Raw genomic sequence first — 24,897 nt, 5'->3', positions numbered from 1 at the left:
TATTAGACTTTTTGATAATGTTTTCAACTGGGAAAAACTGAGCTATGTAAGAAAGAATGTAATATAGAAACTTTCAAAGAAAACCATATTTGTCTTTCATTCAAATAATACTGACCTGCAAATATTGTTTTATTTCTAAAAATAATTATTTTGCTAGTAATGTAGAAAAAGCTTTGTATTTTCTTATATCAGATTCTAATGTCAAAAATCCCTAAAATGGTGGATAATCACATTGTTATTTCATTGTATACAATCATACTTATGAACTTATCTATTTTTGTATTTTGTTGAAAAAGCCCAAAGGATTGGCTAAACACGTAGATGGAGACAGCATTAAATGAATAAAAGTTTAAAAAATAAGTTGTACTCTCAGTAAAATGTACCAGAGCCAACAAACTACAGATAGGTTGAATTATTTTTAGGAAACTTTTCAGAAATAACTCATCTTGGATCAAGCTTGTGAGTTAATTGACTGATTAAATTACAAATCAGGAAAACACAGATCCTGAAAACTAAGGTATATAAAATTTAATCTTGGGAACTCTAATCTGTTCATGAGATAATATTGTACTGACTTATCAACTGATAGGAAATATCAAAAAGGCAGTGTGAAGAATGGAAATTGGTCTGTGGTGATGGAGAGGTGTTCTGATTCTAAACTGTTGGTCCCATTTGCTTAGATATAACTATCTCTAATATGAAGAAAATCAATTTATGAGAGTATTAGAGCTTGACAGATGCTCCTTTGGAATATCTCACCTTGTGAGTTATCATACTTAGCTCAATAAACAACATTTTTCTATAGTTTTCCAGAATCATCAGGAAAGGGTTAGCCTCCTCAGAAAATTGGCTCCAATTATTAGGCTAAGATAATGTTAACTTCTCCTCCACTCAAAATAAACAAATTGGAATGCAGGTAAATCGTGCTGTGGTCAGAGTATCTGTTCAGTAATATTATTGAAACTTGGAGTGAGTGAGTAAGACCACTGTGGGTCAGGTCTGGTCCTCCTGGTATCAGTTTTTAGAAAATAGTAGCAGATAAACTAATTTTTTGGAAAATGATAGCATGAGAACCAGACCTGACCCACGGTGGTCCTACCTGAAGTAGGCCCTACTTTCATCTTTATACCAGAGCTTAGGTCCACATTAAAGAACTGAGTAACAAAGAGTGGATTTTGAGTGTGTTTATCATGTGTGACCTGGAAAATGGTGTGACTCTAAAGGAAAATTCATGTGCATTTTTATATTCCTTCCATTTATGAGCAGACTGTGAAGCAGAGTTGATGTAATTTGGATATGTATCCCCACCAAATCTCATGTTAAAATATAATCCCCAGTGTTGGAGGTGGGGCCTGGTGAGAGCACCTGAGGTGTTTGACTTATGGAGGTGAATCACTCATGAATGGCTTAGTGCCATCCTTGATAGTGTGTGAGTTCTCCTGAGATCTGGTTTTCAAATGTCTGTGGCATCTCTCTCTTGCTTCTCTGTCTCTTGCTTCTGCTCTCACCATGTGATGTGCCTGCTCCCACTTTGCCTTCTGCCATGAGTGAAAGCTCCATGAGGCCTTCCCAGAAGCTGAGCAGATGCTGGCAGCGTGCTTCCTGTATAGCCTGCAGAACCGTGAGCCAATTAAACCTCTTTTCTTTGTAAATTACCCAGTCTTGTGTATTTCTTTGTAGCAATGCAAAAGCAGACTAATGCAAGAGTCCTAAAAGTGTGCAATTTGTAAGCCTTAAAGCAACCATCAATGTCATCAGGAATGTCTGGGAATCAGGTAGCAGAGTAAGGAAAGAGAGTGTGTGGCTTTGTTTTTGAAAGAAAACAGATGTAAGAGTGGAGAGCCCAAGTGTAGTAATATTTTACCTTTCCTTTTTGAAGTGTTTGTTTGCTTGCCTCCTTTTTAAAAAAAAATGTACTAGGGAGAACCTTCCTAGAGTGATCTCTATGCACAATAAAGGCTGAGAGCCACTGATTTAAGTGTACTCTGGAAGAGAAAGCACTACTAAAAGAAAACACTTCAAAGTCTCTTTGTAAACAGTGAAGAGTCAGGAAGTATCCAGAGCCAGACGGGAATTGGGGCTGGAGACCAGGCCAGATTTTTGAAGGGTGCTTCTTGAGCCACACGGATCTCTTGCTAGTAATCATGACTGAGTGGGAGGAAGTCTTGCTGCAGCCTCTGAAGACCATGGGGCAGTGTGAGATTACCTGGCACTTCATGTACACTCTAATTTTTAAAGCCTTTATGTTAGTTAAAGCTCATTTGAAAATATGTATGGGTTGTTTGCAAGTGATGCTCATTAAAGAGAACAATAGAGTCCATCTTTTCAGATTCTTTAAAGGACTGTGAGTCAAAGTGTGTCTGGAATTTATTCCTTCCAGTGAGCTCTTGGTCTCACTGACTTCAAGAATGAAGCCGCAGACCCTCGCGGTGAGTGTTACAGCTCTTAAATATGATGCATCCAGAGTTTATTCCTTCAGATGTTCAGATGTGTCCGGAGTTTCTTCCTTCCAGTGGTCTCGCTGACTTCAAGAGGGAAGCCGCAGACCTTTGCAGCGAGTGTTACAGCTCTTAAAGGTGGTGTGTCCGGAGTTGTTTGTTCCTCCTGGTGGGTTCATGGTCTTTCTGACTTCAGGAATGAAGCTGCAGACCCTCGCAGTGAATGTTACAGCTCATAAAGCTAGTGTGGACCCAAGGAGTGAGCAGCAGCAAGATTTATTGTGAAGAGCGAAAGAACAAAGCTTCCACAGCATGGAAGGGGACCCCAGTGGGTTGCCATTGCTGGCTCAGCTGGCCAGCTTTTATTCCCTTATTTGGCCCCACCCATGTCCTGCTGATTGGTCCATTTTACAGAGTGCTGATTGGTGCATTTACAATCCTTTAGCTAGACACAGAGTGCTGATTGGTGAGTTTTTATAGAGTGCTGATTGGTGCATTTACAATCCTTTAGCTAGACACAGAGCGCTGATTGGTGCATTTTTACAGAGTGCTGATTGGTGCATTTACACAGAGTGTTCATTGGTGCATTTACAATCCTCTAGCTAGACACAGAGCGCTGATTGGTACATTTTTACAGAGTGCTGATTAGTGCATTTACAATCCTTTAGCTCGACAGAAAAGTTCTCCAAGTCCCCACCTGACCCAGAAGTCCAGCTGGCTTCACCTCTCAATCCCCTCTCTAAACAGGACACCCTAACTGTAGTTGGGAATTGGGTGATGACTGCTCTAGCTACTTCCTGCTGGATAGGGGTGAAGAAGGGGCCCTGTAGTTGTAGTGTCCTCCAGAAGGGAGCTCTTTAGGCCAGTGAAAGGTCCAGTGGATCAGTCCAGGGGTCCTTGGTAGAAGTTGTTAGTTGGGATCATTTGGGGTTCCATTTGTAAGACTATCTGTAGCTTGATGGCCTCAATCCTAGAGGAAACAAATTTGACAGGGAGGTTAAAAATACAGGGCCCAAAGGCGAGTAATAGTAAGATGGCTGTCACAGGACCTAGAAAGGGGAGAAGCCATGTTGCCCAACTCCAGAGGTTGGTATAAGAATTTGAAAGGTGTTGTCTGATTTCAGAAGTCTTTTCCTGTAAACACCGGGTGGCATCTCGTACTATCCCTGACAGGTTAGTGTAAAAACAACACTCTTCCCCTAAGAAGGTGCAGAGTCCTCCTTTCTCAGCAGTTAGGAGGTCTAGGCCTCAGCAGTTTTGGAGAATCACTGCTGCCAAAGAGTCTGTTTGGGATTGTAGAGTAAGGATAGATTTTGTTATTTCTTGCAAACTATCTGAGAGGCAGACGTAGGTTGAAGTTCCACATAAGAAGAATATGCATTGGCTGGGTAGACAGAAATTTACCCTGGCTTTTAAAGGAATAGAGTACACTGTTTTTTCTTTACTGCTTCTATCTCTTTCTCTCTCTTTGACTCCTTCTTTGTCTCTTCCTCTCCTTCTTTCTGACTTTCTGTCTCTGTCTCTTTCTCTCTCTGTCTCTCTCTTTCTGCCTCTTTCTCTCTTTCCTTTCTGCTGGTCTTTCCCTGCCTCTGTCAGCCACTTATGTTGCTGTTCTCCTCTCTCCTTCCCCTTTCTGATGGCTTCAGCATTGTAAGACTGCCATCTCCTTGGGTTTTTGCGCTGCATGCAGTAACTCTGTGATTTCCTTGTGGTATTCAATGGGGGTTCCCCCAGAGGTTAGGAACTCCCTTTCTTTCCATATTGCAGCATGGGCATGTAGGATTAGATAAGCATACTTACTATCTGTATACACATTTATTTTTCTTCCCTTTCCCAGTTCCAAGACTCGGGTAAGTGTCACTAGTTCTGCTAACTGGGCACTGATTCCTGGGGGAAGAGGCTTAGTTTCAAGTACTGTTACTAACTATGGCATAACCTGCCCTTCGTATCCCATTCTCCACAAATGAACTTTCATCAGTATATAGGTTAAGGTCAGGATTAACTAAGGGGACTTCTAAGAGATCCTCTCGGGCGCAGAAGTCTGGACTATAATTTGTTGGCAGTCATGCTCAATTGGTTCCCCATCCTCTGGGAGAAAAGTGGCAGAGTTGAGGGCCGCACATGTGCGTATTTGAAGCACAGGTCCCTCAAGGAGTAGTGCCTGGTATCTAAGCAGGCAGTTGTTTGATAGCCATAAACTTCCTTTGACACCTAGTATGCCATTTACATCATGAGTAGTCCAGAGAGTGAGTTCCTTTCCTTGTGTTATTTTGATAGCCTCTGACACTAAGACAGGCACCGCTGCAACTACCCGTAAACAGTGAGGCCAGCCTTTTGCTCCTATATCAATTTCCTTACTTAGGTATGCCACTGGTTGTGGGCTTGTCCCACGAGTCTGAATAAGGACCCCAAGAGCTATTCCTGCTCTCTCTGTGATGTATAAAGAGAAGTTTCATCCTGTGGGAACCCTTAAGGCTGGAGCTTGAGTTTGTTCCTTCCAATGCCCAGACTTCAGGGTGATTCCCTCCTCAAGTAGGGGACAACAAATGGGTAACTTGTTCCCCATATTCATGTGGATAATAGCTCCAGCTTTGGCTAATATGTCCCTCCCTAATAAGGGTATGGGACTTTCAGGCATAACAAGAAAGGCATGTGAAAAGAGCAAAGTCTCCCAATTACAACTGAGGAGGTGGGAGAAATACCTGATTACAGGCTGTCCCAGGATTCCTCAGGTGGTAGCGGACCTTGAGGACAGCTGTCCAGGACAGGAGATTAACACTGAGAAAGCCACGCCAGTGTCAATAAGGAAGTCAATTTCCTGGCCCTCAATGGTTAATTGTACCCGGGGCTGAGTGAGGGTGATGACGTGAGCTGGCACTTGCCCCGGGCACCCTCAGTCCTATTGTTGGATCATCTGGTTGGGGGCTTCTGGCCCAGAGAAGCTTTGTCCTCTGGGGCAGTGCACCTTCCAGTGATTGCCTCAGCATAGTGGACATGGGTGAGGGGGCAGCTTGTTTCTCAAAAGAAAGTTATATTCTCCTGGATGAGCAGCATAGTCAAGACCCTTTATCCCAAGGCATCTCTGCCATTATAATTTCCAAATTTCTTTTTAAGTGTAGGCTTTATGCAGTTCAAAAACACATTAATAAAAATATGTTAATAATGAAGTATAAATGTACACTTCAACATGTATAATAGTAGGGGATAAAATAAAGACCATTATAACCTTAATTTCTATATTGGTTGGAATTATATGTTCATAATGTTTCTGACATTAAACACAAGTTTGACATATGTAAGCAGTTTTATTTTCTTTTGAGATGAAGTCTCACTCTGTCACCTGGGCTGGAGTGCAGTGGCAGAATCTCAGCTCACTGCAACCTCCATCCACCTCCCAGGTTCAAGCAATTCTCCTGCCTCTGCCTCCCAAGTAGCTGGAACTACAGGTGTGCACCACTATGCCCAGCTAATTTTTGTATTTTTACTAAAGACGGGGTTTCACTATATTGATTGGCCAGGATGGTCTCGATCTCTTGACCTCGTGATCCACCCGCCTCAGCCTCCCAAAGTGTTGGGATTACAGGCGTGAGCCACCATGCCCTGCCCATATGTAAGCAATTTTAAATGAAATTCCACTGTGCTAGAGATGGGAATGGAACAAATAAAGTTTGCAAATCTTGTTTGATACACAGAAATTTTGCACATTTGCAAAACACCTTTCAGGCCTACATTTTCTCTTGATTGGGAGGCCAATCTTAATGAGGCACTGAATAAGACAGTCCGCTCTCTACCCTCCTTACCCTAGAATCATCTAGGTTAATCTTAATAGGATTAGTTCTTTATAGGTTTTATTTATATAATCTGTATTACTTGTTAAATGTTTAGATTGCAGAAATTGAATGTTTTGGGAAACTGAAGATCTTAGGTGAAACTGGAAAAGAAAAGTACTATATAAGCAACAATCTCATTAGGGACCAAACATGTTCAGAGGGGCTCCAGTCCTTCAGGGACCAGATTCTCATTCTCTGCTTTTGAGTTGCTGTGATGAGAGATGAATACAGAAAGTGTACATAGATGGGACTCGTAAGGTGATATTTTCTGAGACAAGCAAGGAGGACAATAATGAGAGAAAGGCAGCATAAATTAGATGGATTTGAGACATACGCATTTTTTTGAAAAAGTTCTACAAAAGGAGACAAAATTATGGTCACTGAGAAAAGTCATATTACAGTCTCCCCAATGGCAAAAGAGGGATTAAGTTCACTTTTGAAGGAAAAATGGCCAGTTGGACTGCTTCAGGTCGAAATAAATCATTACTAGACAGAGGATAAGACAAGCTTATAAGAGTTAAAGTCAACAAAGCCAGAAACAATGGATATAAACTAATGATGTGGAAATTTTCAGACAAAAAAATACAGATTTGAGATAGTCTGGTATAGAATACAGGAATACAGAATAGCTTTGTGTGAAATATTTAAAGAAATAAGGGATGCAATCATAGGGATGGGCAAAGACTTTTAGAAAATTTAAACAAAATGTTGTGGGGTGGGGGGAGGGGGGAGGGATAGCATTGGGAGATATACCTAATGCCAGATGATGAGTTAGTGGGTGCAGCGCACCAGCATGGCACATGTATACATATGTAACTAACCTGCACATTGCGCACATGTACCATAAAACCTAAAGTATAATAATAATAATAATAATAAAAATAAATAAATAAATAAAAGAAAATTTAAACAAAATGTGTAGAAGTCACAAAAGCAACCCTCTAGATAATTATTGAGATGCTATAGAATAGAACAGTGTTTACTGCCACTAGAGTGGAAGTTTAAAACTATTTAAGCAATAGCATTGTTTAAAATTACACGATGGTGTGTTTTTTAATTTTTAAATTTATTTAAATTTATTTTTCTTTAATAATAATTTTTTCTTTTAAAAAAAAAATAGAGGTGGGGTTTTACTATGTTGCCCAGGCTGGTCTCAAACTTCTGAGCTCAAGTGATTCTCAGTCTCTCAAACTGCTGGGATTATGGGTGTGAGCCACCACGCCTGGCCTACAATGGTGAAATTTATAATGTATTATATTCTGGGGTAAATTAGCATGAAAAATAATGTGGATCTCAGCCAAAAATAGATGAAGCAGGAGTCTGCTTGTTAGTTACAATCATTATGAATGTAGTCAAATTGACTTTGCCCATCAAAAATAAACCATCTGGGCCGGGCACGGTGGCTCACGCCTGTAATGCCAGCCCCTTAGGCTGAGGCGGGCAAATCACTTGAGGTCAGGAGTTTGAGACAAGCCTGGCCCACGTAGTGAAACGCTGTCTCTACTAAAAATACAAAAATTAGCTGGGTTTGGTGGTGGGAGCCTGTAATCCCAGTTACTCAGGAGACTGAGGCAGGAGAATTGCTTGAGCCGGGGAGGCGGAGATTGCAGTGAACTGAGATGGCGCCACTGCACTCCAGCCTGGGCAACAGAGCAAGACTCTGTCTCAAAATAAATAAATAAATTAATTAACAAAAATAAACCATTTGATTAGGAAGTCTCCTCTTTAAAGAACTTTTGGGAGGTTGCTAATAAATGTCTTGAGCTTACCCTTTGTTTATATTTCAGTTTCCTATCTTCTTCTGTTTCTTATTTTATTCTGATAATAGATTTTATAGCCTAGTGAAACGAACTATTCAGATATAACATCTATTTCATCCACATTTTGTTGGGAAGGAGAAAATTTACACAATGTACTCAATTTCATTTGGTTCTTAGTTTGAAAATCCCTAAAAATTTAGCTTTATTCTAGAGCATGATAGAGTCAAAACTTGTAATATTGACCCTAGAATTCACCTAAACTCAAGGAAAATACTAGAATAGAGCTGGGTTTCCACTAAGTCAAATCCAGAATCAAATTTCTTTTCTCTGTTCAAAACGAATGAGATCTGTCTTACTTGTTTTCAAAAGAAGTTACGAAAGGAAGACAACAGCACAATTGTGGTAGCTGTCACAGCTTCTTAAAATGATCATTTGTGCTTGAAAATCAGGTGGACATTTGCTGTTATTAGAAGCCGTATCAATCTAGTAACCGCAGGATAGGTTACTATTTCCATTTTTTTTTTTTTTTTTTTTTTGAGATGGAGTTTGGCTCTTGTGGCCCAGGCTGGAATACAATGGCGCGATCTTGGCTCACCACAATCTCCGCCTGCCGGGTTCAAGCGATTCTCCTGCCTCAGCCTCCGGAGTAGCTGGGATTACAGGCATGCGCTACCACGCCAGGCTAATTTTGTATTTTTAGTAGAGACGGGATTTCTCTGTGTTGGTCAGGCTGGTCTCAAACTCCTGACCTCAGGTGATCCACCTGCCTCGGCCTCCCAAAATGCTGGTATTACAGGCTTAAGCCGCCATGCCCATCCAGGTTACTATTTCAAATAAAAACATAATTTTAAGAAGTGTGTTCCTTAACTATAAGCATCAAATTAAATAGTTGTAAACAAGAAATAAATGAGTTCAAACCATTTAAAAACATATTCCCCTTAAGAAATGTTTAGTTTTCCCTTTGAATAGCCTCATCACAATAAAGATGTGGCCTGTCAGAAAAGATCTTGACTGGTCAGGGTGACAGCCCTACTTAATAATGCAGTCGTTTCTAAAAAACAATTCTATGAAGTCTGTAAAAGACATTAATCGCATTTCTTCATTTTGTACATGAAGAAAGTGGAAACCAGAGAGATTAAGTAAGTTGCTTAAGATTTCATAGTTTCTTAATAATAAAATCGGAATTTCATATAAATTGACTCCACAGCACATGCCACACTAAACTACCTGTTTGTATACTAATAAATTCATTACAACAGAAGGTGATACCTGTAATTCTTCTAGTGATCCTAATATTCAAATTCAATAGTTACAATACCTAATTGTCAGCATTAAGGTACCTGATAAATGAAAGATATCAGAAAGTTGAGCAAGAGAGGATGAATAATCTTACCTGATTAAGCCTAGAGAACCGCCTTTGCTCCTCTCTGAGAACATTTTTCTAAAAATGACTTTAATACTCTTGTCTGTCAAATAAGTAAAGAGTGTCTGTCATCTGCATCCTTCTGGATAAACACTGACAAATACTTATTCAATGCTTTTTCATTTTTGCTATTCTTTATTTGTCTTCAAAACTCCTGTTATCATACAGTCTCATGTTTGCAAAATGTTAGAGTTCCCAAGAGTGCATCTTTTCGTGCATTAGCTATATTTTTGGTAGATGATTATTCATCACCTTAACATTATAAGTAAAATTTTCTCCAAATCATAATTTAAGATGGATTTTACCTACTTCTTGTCACTGGGCTTGATTCATGCACACTTTAGTTTCACATAATTGCCCTTTCTTGTTTCAGAATTTATCTTTTCTATTAGTACTAGAGTTCTTTATTAATGGATTTATGTGTGATTTATTACTTGACAGATATTTGTCATGACCTAGTTAAATTTGGGTCATTGCACCAGATCTTTTTGAAAGCGTAAAAAATGAATATGGAGCTATGCTTCCTACCTAGCTCAAAGAATGTTATCGCCTAAAGAATATTTGTGGTTAAATAAATAAATCACTGAATTTTGAATTTTTAAAATTAATTTCTCCTAAACAAAGAATACATGCATAAAATAGTTTATAAGCGTCTAGGAAAGGTGGATCATGCATAAAAATAAGTTAGAATTTACAAATTTTGATATGTAGTATATGTAAGATACAAACTAAGTAACATGAAGGGACAAACAAATCAATTCCTTCATTGGAGACATAAATGTCAGGATGGGTAATCATCCTGTGAGGAATTGTGCGTTTTAAGAGCTGTTGAGTTCATGCATGTTCATTGCAACACTATTCACAATAGCAAAGACATGGGATCAACCTAAATGCCTCTCAGTGGTGGACTAGATAAAGAAAATGTGGTACATATACACCACGGAATACTTTGCAACCTTAAAAGAACGAGATTATGTCCTTTTCAGGAACATGGATGAAGCTGGAGGCCATTATCCTTAGCAAACTAATGCAGGATCAGAAAGCCAAATACCACATGTTCTCATTTATAAGTGGGAGCTAAATGATGAGAACACATGGACACATAGAGGGAAACAACACATACTGGGGCCTATCGGAGGGTGGGAGGAAGGAGAGGATCAGGAAAAATAACTAATGGGTACTAGGCTTAATACCTGGGTCATGAAATAATCTGTACAACAAACCCCTATAACACAAGTTTACTTGTATAACAAACCTGCACATGTACTTTTGAATTTAAAATAAAAGTTAAATAATAAAAGAGCTGTTGAGTTAAATATTTTAATATAAATTCAAGAGGGAACTCATGAAAATACTGAGAATTATGTTATGAAACCAAGGTTAAAAGTAGGAGTTGAAGATAAAGATTCAGATTATTGTTGTAGAAACATAAATGGATATGATATCAGATGGGGTTTCCATGGTAGATATAGAAGAACCAAGAATTTTAGCTTACAGTTCTAACATTTTGAAAGGTGTAATTATCTTAATTTTAAAGGCAATTTTTTCCATCATTAAGCAACTATGTTATTCTATTCTCTTCTTGATTTAAAAGAGATTTTATATAAAGCTAGGAATTTAAGGGTCCAGTTATGGCATAGCAATACAAAGTTGTTTTAGTGCCGTGATAGAACATGGAATCATCTATAAAACATAACACCCAGGGAAAATCGACAAATTGATTGTTCTGAGTATTTCACTTTCTCAGATGGTATAGTGGGGAACTAAAAGAATAAACTTTGGGGTCAAAGCCTGGGTCCAAATCCTATTTCCACCACTTACTTTTTGTAGGGCTTTGGACAAGTTACTTAACTCTGTCTGAGCCTTTGTTTTTCATCTGAAAATGTGAATGAAAACATCAAGCTTCAACTTGGTATGAAGATTAAAGTAAATTTATATCGTGTGTAAGTAGCAAGTGCTATGACACCTACTTTTAACATACTGCTATTATTGTTATTATTGTGGAATGGCAAAGTTATTCTTTTGGGATTGTTAGTATATCAAAATGGTGTTATTTGAGCCTTGACAGTTATGGTAATCAAATGTTGATTGGTTGCCAAAATTTAATGGATCCACATTAATAAGAAAATAGAGAACTTAAAATAATGAGAAAGGAACCCTAAATTTCAAGAAAATGTATAGAGATACAGTTTACTAAAGCATTTATCATTAAATTCCTAAAGTCCTTACATTTAGAAGTAAGTTATATTAGTTTATGCCAACCAAAAGATAAAAGCATAAAACACATTTTAAAAAAAATTATTCTTGATGTTATTCCTTGAGAAGTTCAAGTCATTTGTGAAGATGCATCATTTTCTTCTTTGGATCTCACAATGCAAGTTCTTAATAATTACATTTCTTCTCAATTCATAATTTTAACTGATATAAGATAGGCCCATGTGTGTGCACACACACATGCATACATTTATCTGTATACCAAGTCCAAGGTTAATATTAGTTAGGGTAGGCTAAGTTGCAATAAAAATAGACCTCCAAAATTTAGTAATTTAGAGAACAAGAAGATTCTTTCTTTCTCCTGTAACAGTACAAGGCAGGTATCGAAGTCAGAGCCTTTCCTTCATAAAATTATTCACTGACAAGGCTGACAGCTTCTCTGCCATCTTTGACATGTTGCATCCAAGGTCACCCAGGGTATTGCCATCCTATCAGCTGGAAGGGGAAGAGAACATGCAGGGACATATGTAGGAGACTTTATGAGCCTTCAATGGATGTGATTAATTAACCTCTGATCACATTGCATTGGGTAGAACCCAACTCACACAGCCAAATCCGAGTGCAGTGAAATAATCTTGTTTGGTGCCAAGAAAGAAGACAATGGATTTTAATAAACCTCCAGCAGCTTCTGTCACATTTTTCAATAGGAAGATAAGCATTTAGTTTAGTTGAAATGGTCTCTGTATTCACTAGTTACTTTTGGGAGATATGTCAAAGGCATACAATTTGTTCTGTTTCAGTTTCATGGACATGTCATTTCCTGATAAAAAATGAGACAATACATCCCAAAACTTGATGTAAGTTCATTGGTAAATGTTAACCAGAGTAAGGGCAAAGGAACATTATGTCTATTAGTTTGAAAATTGATCCCTAAATGAAACCATCAACCCATGGCAATTTCATGCTCCCCTTAGCTCATCATGGTAATGGAAATGAATCAGCTTTTCATGGGACAAAAATCTGTACTTCAAAAACGTGCTTCATACCAGGAATAATTTTCTTAGGTTTTCATGTTCATTTTTAAAAAACAAATGTTTTCCTGATTTTAACCCCTTTGCTGCACTGTTGGTATTGTGTTTTCAGTGAATGGTATGCAATTATATGCAATAAATAACAGATCAAGTCATTTCACTGTTTACACTCCTATTTAATGAAAATTCCTACATAAAACACCCACATTTTTTTCCTGAATAAATCTAAGCCTGCAAACAAAATAAATCAATACATGAAGGGGAAATCTGAATTTAGGCTGGAATTTTCTAGCTAATTCACTGGCCATGGGGTTTGAACCTTGAATGCCTTTGAAAATGGCCTTAGTTCTCTATTTTCAGGAGATGTTTCAAATAAAAGCTCTAATAGCTGCCCGTTTGCTTTCTTGCTACTCTGTAAACTCTATCTGAGACTATACTTTGTCCTGAATCAGGTTTGCATGGTTAGTGACCATTCGACCTAGCAATCACCCTGATATTTATTGACATTGAAAAGCAATTATATATAATGTTCATTAGAGGAGGTTGCTTTACAAGATACAAACAAATACAAGACAAAATAAGATTCCTCTTCTCCCAGATTTACAGTCTATTAAGGACTCTAGACCACAAAGAGTTAATTAAAAATAAATCACTAAGTGAATAGACAGAAGTTGCTCATCAGATGTTGAGGGAAGGAAAGGTCGCTGAGATCTGTGATAGAAAAGAGAGACCTTATAGTCTTTATGTTACCATTGCCAACGGCATGTAGAACGCCAGTTTTTTAATGTATATCCTGTTACTTATTAAATCATTCACCTTAATCACCCATCATATTTAAATATTTAGCTAAGCATTATACAACCACTAATAAGACATCTCTCTTTTTTTTTTTTTTTTTTTGAGACGGAGTCTTCCTCTGTCACCCAGGCTGGAGTGCAGTGGCACGATCTTGGCTCATTGCAACCTCCACCTCCCAGGTTCAAGCGATTCTCCTGCCTTAGTCTCTCAAGTAGCTGGGACTACAGGCATGTGCCACCACGCCGGCTAATTTTTTGTATTTTTAGTAGAGATGGGGCTTCACCGTGTTAAACAGGATGGCCTCAATCTCCTGACCTCATGATCCACCCACTTCGCCTCCCAAAGTGCTCGGATTACAGGTGTGAGCCACCACGCCCGACCAAGACATAGTTGTTGACCTCTGGAAGCTTTCGGTCCATTGGGAGAGAAAAACTCAATACACAGTTACAATAAAATGTTACTATTCGAAAATTGCAGCATGCAATTTGGAGGACTGAGGAAAAGGTTAATGGAGGAAGTAACTTTACTGAGATCTAAAATGTATTTATGTCCCATTACTATTGAAGTAAATCTAACTAGCATAAACTCCACTTTATATATTATTTATTTAAAAGATACTTGATTACACTAAGGCAAACAATTTGCAGTGTTTGTAAAATTTTGGGAAAGACTTCCAAATGCATCAAACAGTCCTTTTCAGAATTTCTTCTAACCATGCCCAGTGTATTTTGCCAGCAAGGAAATATGCTTCAGGTTACAATAGATAAAACCAAACAAACCAAACAAACCAAACAAAATAGATGTATTTTACCCAGAAGTTTTACATGAGTGGCAACCACTAAGAAACACTTTAGAAATTAACCATAAAATAACATTCTAGCTATTGACATTCTAGTGATAAGGTATCTAAAGAGAATCAAGGAGGCATATGGCCATCACTGCCCCAATATAACTCTGTAGTGATGTCACATTTGTTTTTTTTTTTTTTAATAAGTAACAATAGGAAATCTATATTACTGGTACTTTACCAACACATTTTAGCTAAATGAATTAATTACATCTACATAAACCTTTTCTCTGATGGTAAAGTTTCCAAGACCACGAAACCATTTTAGATATCTAATCATTTATTTAATTTTCTAATTTCTGTGTCTTGAACTGTCACTAATAACTGATTTTGAGGAGTATATGTATGTGTGTGTGTATGTATGCATTCATGTATGCATATACATGCACACATATATCAGGTAGAAAGTTGCAAGAGGACTGGGCAGGTTTACACAATGATGTGGTTGAAATATATGCAGGATTCTATAGGCTAAAGTAAATAGTTTGAATTTTAATCTGAGTAAGATGGAACTGGACAGTTTTGAGCAGAGGAGTGACATGACCCGATTTAGGTTTATAAAAGGTCACCATGGCTGCTGTGCATATGCACTTTGGGGGACAAAAGTGGAAGTGGGATAATCAGTTCAGTTACATTTACAGGCTTCCTAATGAGACATCATGGAGAGTCCACGGACTTGAGTATAGCCATGGAGACTGTAAGAAATAGATATATCCACGTGTTCCCTGAAAGAGAGCCGGATAGACTCAAGCAAATACAGTAATAGCAAAGTAAATCAGCATCTCTTTCTGCCAGACGTAGATTAAATTCATATTTTAAGCAAGCAACAATTTTTAAAAAAATATGCAATGATTTATTAGGAGTTAGAGAACGTAAGCCACGTACACTTTGGTTCATGCCAATTAATCCTCACAGGGTTGACAGGAATTGCACACCGGGTTCTGCACAGAAATATAGGTATAATGAAACATTAATCAGACTGCACTTTTGCCCACTTCCTTCTTGCTGAAGTCACGTAGCACTAGATACTGATTGTTCCCATAGGTAGGATTGCTGACAATAGGATCATAAGACCATTTAAGAATTGATTTGCATTCACATTGTTCTTATAGACAGGATCTTTGACATTAGAATCATAAGATTTTGTTTATGGATTGCTAAAGGTGTTTTTGTGGATCCTAAATTTCGGCAAAATAGCTGATGCCAACCAGTTAAAAGACTCTTACAGAGGAAAGGAATCAGCACGAGAATGTAACTTCTTCATCTCCCTGTCCCATGACTTCACTCTACATTCTTTGACCAATTAACAATCTCCACATTTCAATCCCCTCCAAATCCCTTTAAATCTCTATCCCCAAACTCCCTGGGGAGATAAATTTGAGGTTTCCTCCTGTATTAGTCCGTTTTCAAGCAGCTGATAAAGACATACCCAACACTGGGAAGAAAAAGCGGTTTAATTGGACTTACAGTTTCATATGGCTGGGGAAGTCTCAGAACCATGGTAGGAGGCAAAAGGCACTTCTTACATGGCAGCCACAAGAGAAAATGAGGAAGATGCCAAAGCGGAAACCCCTGATGAAACTATTAGACCTCATGAGACTTTTTCATTATCATGAGAACAGTATGGGGGAAACCGCTCCCATGATTCAAATTATCTCCCACTGGGGGTCCCTCTCACAACACGTGGGAATTATGGGTGTACAAGTCAAGATGAAATTTGGGTGGGGACACAGAGCGAAACTATATCATTCTACCCCTGGCCCCTCCAAATCTCATGTCCTCACATTTCAAAACCAGTCATTGCCTTCCCAACAGTCCCCCATAATCTTAACTCATTTCTGCATTAACCCAAAAGTCCACAGCCCAAAGTCTCATCTGAGACAAGGCAAATCCCTTCCACCTATGAGCCTGTAAAATTGAAAGCAAACTAGTTACTTCCTAAATACAATGGGAGTACAGGCATTGGGTAAATACAGCCATTCCAAATGGGAGAAATTGGACAAAGCAAAGTGGTTACAGTTCCCATGCGAGTTCAAAATCCAGGAGGGTAGTCAAATTTTAAAGCTCCAAAATGATCTCCTTTGACTCGAGGTCTCATGTCCAGATCATGCTGATACAAGAGGTGGGTTCCTATGGTCTTGGGCAGCTCTGCCCCTGTGGCTTTGCAGGGTACAGGCTCCCCACTGGCTGCTTTCACGGGCTGGCTTTGAGTGTCTGTGGCTTTTCCAGGCAAACGGTGCAAGCTGTTAGTGGATCTACCATTCTGGGGTCTGGAGGACAGTGGCCCTCTTCTCACAGCTCCAATAGGTGGCGCCTCAGTAGGGACTCTGTGTGGGGCCTCCAACCCTACATTTCCCTTCTGCACTGCCCTAGCAAATGTTCTCCGTAAGTGCCCTGCCCCTGCAGGGAACTTCTGACTGGGCATTCATTAGTTTGCATACACCTTCTGAAATCTAGGCAGAGGTTCTTGAACCCCAATTCTTGACTTCTGTGCACTCACAGGCTCAACACCACGTGGAAGCTGCCAAGGCTTGGGGCTTGGACCCTCTGAAGGCATGGCCTGAGCTCTGTGGTGGCCCATTTCAGCCATGGCTGTAGTGGCTGGGATGTAGTGCACCAAGTCCCTAACTGCACACAGAATGGGGACCCAGGGCCTGGCCAGTGAAACCATTTTCTCCTAGGCCTCTGGGCCTGTGCTGGGAAGGGCTGCCTTGAAGACCTCATTTATTACTCTGACATGCCCTGGAGACATTTTCCCCATTGTCTTGGGAATTAACATTCAGCTCCTCCTTACTTATGCAAATTTCTGCAGCCAGCTTGAATTCCTCCTCAGAAAATGGGATTTTCTTTTCTATCGCATTGTCAGGCTGCAAACTTTCTGAACTTTTATGCTCTGTTTCCCTTTTAAAACAGAGTGTTTTAACAGCACCCAAGTCACCTTTTGATGTTTTAACAGCACCCAAGTCATCTTTTGAATGCTTTGCTGCTTAGAAGTTTCTTCCACCAAGATATCCTAAATCATCTCTCTCAAGTTCAAAGTTCCACAGATCTCTAGGCATTTTGCCCCTGTGGCAAAATGCCACCAGTCTTTTTGCTAAAACATAACAAGAGTCACCTTTGTTTGACTCTTGTTCCCAACAAGTTCCTCATCTCCATCTGAGACCATCTCAGCCTGGACTTTATTGTTCATATCACTATTAGCATTTTTGTCAAAGCCATTCAACACATCTCTAGGAGATTCCAAACTTTCCCACATTTTCCTGTCTTCTTCTGAGCCCTCCAAACTGTTCCAACCTCTGCCTGTTACCCAGTTCCAAAGTTGCTTTCACATTTTCGGGTATCTTTTCAGCAACGCCCCACTCCACTGGTACCAATTTACTGTATTAGTCTGTTTTCACGCTGCTGATAAAGACATACATCATATGGGGAAGAAAAAGAGGTTTAATTGAACTTACAGTTCCCTATGGCTGGGGACGCCTCAAAATCATGGCAGGAGATGAAAGGCATTTCTTACATGGTGGTGGCAAGAGAAAATGAGGAAGATGCAAAAGTGGAAACTCCTGATAAAACCATCAGATCTTGTGAGACTTACTCACTACCAGGAGAACAGTGTGGGGTAAACCACTCCCATGATTCAAGTTATCTTCCACCAGTTCCCTCTCACAACATGTGGGAATTATGGGAGTGGAATTCAAGATGAGATTGGGTGGGGACACAGAACAAAACCATGTCACCATTGTTAGGTGGTCCTGTAATTGTAACTCTTTCTCTGCTGCAACTTGGTGTCTTGGCGTATTGCTGTATGCATCAGGACACATACGTATTACCATTACACCAATAAGCATGGTTTTTAGAAACATCATTCCAGGCATTTAAAAATAAACCCAGAGTTATACTATGATCAAGACAATTAGTACTCAGCTAACCCAGTTCTCTCCTTCTTGAACACATGCAAGGAAACCATTTGCCAGCCTCCTGCAGTTAGTCAGGACATGTGACTAATTCTGGCCAGTAAAATGTGAGAGAAACTAATGCAAATTCCTTTCAAGTTGAACATTTTAATGTACTCTCCACCTTTATCTTCCTTCTTCCCAGCTAGAGAAGCCTTAGAGGACAGGTGTTAAGATATCATTTTATTCACTACCTCCATGAGACCAATTTTAAAAATTAAAAAAAAAAATTTTTTTTAATATATTAGTCATCACAAGATGGATGCAGCCTGGGTCCCTCAAAGTGTTTGCATAAGACTTTGTAAAATAAATATTGCTTCCTTTAAGTTACCAAGATACAAGACTTATTGGTTGACTGTAGCAAAGCTAAACATTAATTATGTTGGTGAACACATATATTCAGGAAAAAATTAACACTCTGTAAAAATCGTACCACATATTGACTTTCCAAGGTAAAAGGGTGCACTGGGATTATTTCATTTGTTTATGCCTACTATGAAACAAAACATCTATATACAGAAAGACATATATTTACAACAACCTTGAGTTAGGTATTATTAATCTCATATTTTATATAGATGAGAAAACTGTGGCTTATAGTGAGTCTGACTGGCTCATATTTATGCATCTACCAATGGCCAGAATCAAGTTTTGAGGCCAAGTCCACTATATTCACTTCTAGCCATCCTGTTCTGGAAAAGGAATCATAGATTATATGTATCATTTATTACTTCTAAGGTTTTTCATAGAGTATGTGAGTATTTTATTTCTTTTGCATAAAAAACTCTAAATTAATGTGTTACAAGTTTCAGTAATCCTTTATTAAAGGGTTGAGATCACATTTTGAAGGAACATTTTGATTCCATAGTTTATTTTATCTGTCAATATTTTTCTAGGCTAAAAAATTTTCACCATTCTTAATGCACTACATTATTAAACACATTTTTTGCTCACCACACAATTTCTCATTTCATGCTGTTCTATTTGGTGACTCTGTCACTGCAAATTGCATCTCTCAACTTCTTCCGGTATAACAATACACAGAACTGCAGAATTTTTCCTTCAAGTTTTTTCAGCATTCATTATACACTTCATGGAGCAGACCACAGGGCTAAATACAGTCTTTAAACAAACAGCTTTACTTCACTCCTCAGCAAATGTAAAAGAACAGAAATTATAACAAACTGTCTCTCAGACCACAGTGCAATTAAATTAGAACTCAGGATTAAGAAACTCATTCAAAACTGCTCAACTACATGGAAACTGAACAACCTCCTCCTGAATGACTACAGGGTACATAACGAAATGAAGGCAGAAATAAAGATGTTCTTTGAAACCAATGAGAACAAAAACACAACATACCAGAATCTCTGGGACACATTTAAAGTAGTGTGTAGAGGGAAATTTATAGCACTAAATGCCCACAAGAGAAAGCAGGAAAGATCTAACATTGACACCCTAATATCACAATTAAAAGAACTAGAGAAGCAAGAGCAAACACATTCAAAAGCTAGCAGAAGGCAAGAAATAACTAAGATCAGAGCAGAACTGAAGGAAATAGAGACACAAAAAAACCTTTAAAAAAATCAATGAATCCAGGAGCTGGTTTTTTGAAAAGATCAACAAAATTGATAGACCGCCAGCAAGACTAATAATGAAGAAAAGAGAGAAGAATCAAATAGATGCAATAAAAAATGATAAAGGGGATATTACCACTGATCCCACAGAAATACAAACTACCATCAGAGAATACTATAAACACCTCTACGCAAATAAACCAGAATATCTAGATGAAATGGATAAATTCCTGGACACATACACCCTCCCAAGACTAAACCAGGAAGAAGTTGAATCACTGAATAGACCAATAACAGGCTCTGAAATCGAGGCAATAATTAATAGCCTACCAACTAAAAGAAGTCCGGGACCAGATGGAGTCACAGCCATATTATACCAGAGGTACAAGGAAGAGCTGGTACCACTCCTTCTGAAACTATTCCAATCAATAGAAAAAGAGGGAATCCTCCCTAACTCATTTTATGAGGCCAGCATCATCGTGATACCAAGCCTGGCAGAGACACAACAAAAAAAGAGAATTTTAGACCAATATCCCTGATGAACATCAAAGCAAAAATCCTCAATAAAATACTGGCAAACTGAATCCAGCAGCACATCAAAAAGCTTATCCACCATGATCAAGTGGGCTTCATCCCTGGGATGCAAGGCTGGTTCAACATACACAAATCAATAAATGTAATCCAGCATATAAACAGAACCAAAGACAAAAACTACATGATTATCTCAAAAGATGCAGAAAAGGCCTTTGACAAAATTCAACAGCCCTTCATGTTAAAAACTCTCAATAAATTAGATATTGATGAGACGTATCTCAAAATAATAAGCGCTATCTATGACAAACCCACAGCCAATATCATACTGAATGGGCAAAAACTGGCACAAGACAGCGATGCCCTCTCTCACCACTCCTATTCAACATAGTGTTGGAAGTTCTGGCCAGGGCAATCAGGCAAGAGAAAGAAATAAAGGGTATTCAATTAGGAAAAGAGGAAGTCAAATTGTCCCTGTTTGCAGATGACATGATGGTACATTTAGAAAACCCCATCGTCTCAGCCCAAAATCTCCTTAAGCTGAAAGCAACTTCAGCAAAGTCTCAAGATACAAAATCAACGTGCAAAAATCACAAGCATTCTTATACACCAATAACAGACAAACAGAGAGCCAAATCATGAGTGAACTCCCATTCACAATTGCTTCAAAGAGAATAAAATACCTAGGAATCCAACTTACGAGGGATGAGAAGGACCTCTTCAAGGAGAACTACAAACCACTGTTCAATGAAATAAAAGAGGACACAAACAAATGGAAGAACATTCCATGCTCATGCATAGGAAGAATCAATATTGTGAAAATGGCCATACTGCCCAAGGTAATTTATAGATTCAATGCCATCCCCATCAAGCTACCAATGACTTTCTTCGCAGAATTGGAAAAAACTCCTTTAAAGTTCATATGGAACCAAAAAAGAGACTGCATTGCCAAGACAATCCTAAGCCAAAAAGAACAAAGCTGGAGGCATCACACTACCTGACTTCAAACTCTACTACAAGGCTACAGTAACCAAAACAGCATGGTACTGGTACCAAAACAGAGATATAGACCAATGGAACAGATCAGAGCCCTCAAAAATAATGCCACACATCTACAACCATCTGATCTTTGACAAACCTGACAAAAACAAGAAATAGGGAAAGGATCCCCTATTTAATAAATGGTGCTGGGAAAAGTGGCTAGCCATATGTAGAAAGCTGAAACTGGATCCCTTCCTTACACCTTATACAAAAATTAATTCAAGATGGATTAAAGACTTAAATGTTAGACCTAAAACCATTAAAACTCTAGAAGAAAACCTAGGCAATACCATTCAGGACATAGGCATGGGTAAGGACTTCATGTCTAAAACACCAAAAGCAAGGACAACAAAAGCCAAAATTGACAAATGTGATCTAATTAAACTGAAGAGCTTCTGCACAGCAAAAGAAACTACCATCAGAGTGAACAGGAAACCTACAGAATGGGAGAAAATTTTTGCAATCTACTCATCTGACAAACGGCTAATATCCAGAATCTACAAAGAACTTAAACAAATTTACAAGAAAAAAACAAACAACCTCATCAAAAATGGGTGAAGGATATGAACAGACACTTCTTAAAAGAAGACATTTATGCAGCCAAAAGACACATGAAAAAATGCTCATCATCACTGGCCATCAGAGAAATGCAAATCAAAACCACAATGAGATACCATCTCACACCAGTTAGAATGGCAATCATTAAAAAGTCAGGAAACAACAGGTGCTGGAGAGGATGTGGAGAAATAGGAACACTTTTACACTGTTGGTGGGACTGTAAACTAGTTCAATCATTGTGGAAGACAGTGTGGCGATTCCTCAAGAATCTAGAACTAGAAATACCATTTGACCCAGCCATCCCATTACTGGGTATATACCCAAAGGATTATAAATCATGCTGCTATGAAGACACATGCACACGTATGTTTATTGCAGCACTATTCACAATAGCAAAGACTTGGAACCAATCCAAATGTCCAACAATGATAGACTGGATTAAGAAAATGTGGCACATATATACCATGGAATACTATGCAGCCATAAAAAACGATGAGTTCATGTCCTTTGTAGGGACATGGATAAAGCTGGAAACCATCATTCTCAGCAAACTATCCCAAGGACAAAAAACCAAACACCGCATGTTCTCACTCATAGGTGGGAATTGAACAATGAGAACACATGGACAGAAGAAGGGGAACATCACACACCAAGGCCTGTGGTGGGGTGGGGGCAGGGGGAAGGATAGCATTAGGAGATATACCTAATGTAAATGATGAGTTAATGGGTGCAGCACACCCAAATGGCACATGTGTACATATGTGACAAACCTGCAAGTTTTGCACATGTACCCTAGAATTAAAGTATAATAACAATTTTTAAAAAAGCTTTGAAGAACAAATTAAAAAAGAAAACAACTTTACTGAGGTAAAATTTACATAGAATAAGCTGTACACATTTAAATTGTATAATTTGATAAGCTTTGACATATGTATATACCCATGAAACTATCAGCATAACCAAAAGAATAAATATATTCCTTAGACAAAAAAAGTATTTGTGTCCCTTTGCAATTCCTCTCCTGCAGCTGCCCCCCAACTGCCAGTAAAAAACTGATTTGTTTTCTATCACTATAAATTTGTTTGCATTGTATAGAATTTTATATAAATAGAATCCTAAAATATACATATTTTTGACTGCCTTCTTTCACTCAGCTTATTTAATTTGATATTCATCCATGTTGTATGTATCAATAACTGATTCCTTTTATTGCTGAATAATATTCTATTTTATGGATATATCACAATTTGTTTAACCAGTTATCTGTTGATGAACATTTGAGTTGTTTCCAGCTTTTGGCTATTACAAATAAAAATGCTATAAATACACATGCACAAGTATTTATACAGACATATTTTCTTTGTCTTTTAAGTAGGTACCTAGAGTAGAATTGCTAAATTATATGGTATGAGTACGTTTAACTTTTCAAGAAACTGCCTAGCTGTTTTTCAAAGTGTTTGTACCATTTTATATTCCTACCAGTAGGGTATGAGAGTTCCAGTTCCTCTAAATTCTCACCAACACTTGTTATGGCCAGTCATTTTAATTTTAGCCATTTTAATAAATGTGCAGTGATATCTCATTAAGTATTTAATTTTTATTTCCTTAGTGGTAATGATGTTAAATATCCTCTTGAGTGCTTATTTGTCATTTGCGGTATACCTTCTTTGGTGAAATGTCTGTCCAAATCTTCTGTCCACTTTTTAATGAAATTCTTTATTTTCTTTTTATTGACTTTTCAGAGTTCTTCATGTATTCTGGATACAAGAGTTTTATCAGATGTTTGCCTTGCAAAAGATTATTTTCCTGTCTGGAGCTTATATTTTCATTTTCTTAACAGTGTCTTTTGAAGAGCAGAAGTTTTAAAATGTGATGAACCCTAATTTATTAATTTGTTCTTTTATTCTTTATATTTTTGGTGTTGTATCTAAGAAATATTTGTGAAACTCATGATTACAAAGATTTTCTTCTAACACTTTAAAAATTTTAGATTTTAAATTTAAGTCTATGATCCATTTTCAGTTATAAATATGACATTTTAATGTTTAAAATTATCAACTATCAAATGGCACAATTATTTTGAAAATATTTATACATATCACAAGATATCTGTTTTAGGTTAGATTTGCCAGAAAACTGAGGAAAAAAAAATTGTGTGCTGTAGGTTTATTGGGATGTGCTCTCAGAAACAATACCTGAGTGTGAGTGATGACAGACGGTGGGGCAGATAAGAGAAAAATTAAGCTGCAGTGCAGTCCCCATGAAGGTCTCATCAATTCCAGAGACACTGGTTGTCCTTCAGCTTTGTCCTCAGTCAAGAAAAGGGAGTGGGGACTTTGTACTCCACATGACCTAGTCATTGAATGAGCACTGACCTTGGGAAGGAGTGTAACGTAGGATGGCTAAGAATGATTTCTGAAGAAAGACTGAACTATGAGCCCTCAGCAGTCAATGCCCCCGTAGCTCAGGAATGAATGCCTTGGACCTGAAGAGGGGGCATCTTGAAGGAAAGTGGGAATGTATAACACAGAGTCCGCTAAAATGTCAAATTCTTTTGTCCCCAAATGAAAGGGAACAAAGTGAGCCAGACAGCTTGAGCAGGTTGCCTAGAAACACAAATTTTACTTGTTATAGAGATGGGAGCAGAGCTCATCTTTAAAAAGTTTGGTAAGAAAAAACTTATTTTAAGTTATGAGAAGCTTACAAATTAGTATAATGAAAATCCATCAAGTTAACTTTAAAATCACTTTTTTCACTCCTAAGAAAATGATTCATGCTTGGCAGAATAAATTTATTTTATTTTTCAAATGAAAAGCTGTGCTACTGATAATTATTAAGTTGTGTAATTGGAAAAATATGTATTCATAGGCTTTTGAGAGGATCTTTATTTAAACCTATT

At 38.1% G+C, this 24,897-nt stretch overlaps 1 long non-coding RNA gene across 1 annotated transcript in view; it reads right to left on the bottom strand.

The window, feature by feature from the left end:
- Positions 1-2,646: 2,646 nt before the first annotated feature.
- LOC129058877 (uncharacterized) overlaps positions 2,647-24,897 on the bottom strand; it is a 51,483-nt gene continuing 29,232 nt past the window's right edge. The window contains exon 5 of the long non-coding RNA XR_008524293.2: positions 2,647-3,408. This is a non-coding gene — a long non-coding RNA (uncharacterized LOC129058877). The remainder of the gene's footprint in view (positions 3,409-24,897) is intronic.

This window comes from Pongo abelii, chromosome 3 (assembly GCF_028885655.2).
Source record: "Pongo abelii isolate AG06213 chromosome 3, NHGRI_mPonAbe1-v2.0_pri, whole genome shotgun sequence".
Lineage (NCBI taxonomy): Eukaryota > Metazoa > Chordata > Mammalia > Primates > Hominidae > Pongo > Pongo abelii.
The sequence above is the reverse complement of the archived record's forward strand: the minus strand, read 5'-3'. Positions and strand labels throughout refer to the sequence as shown.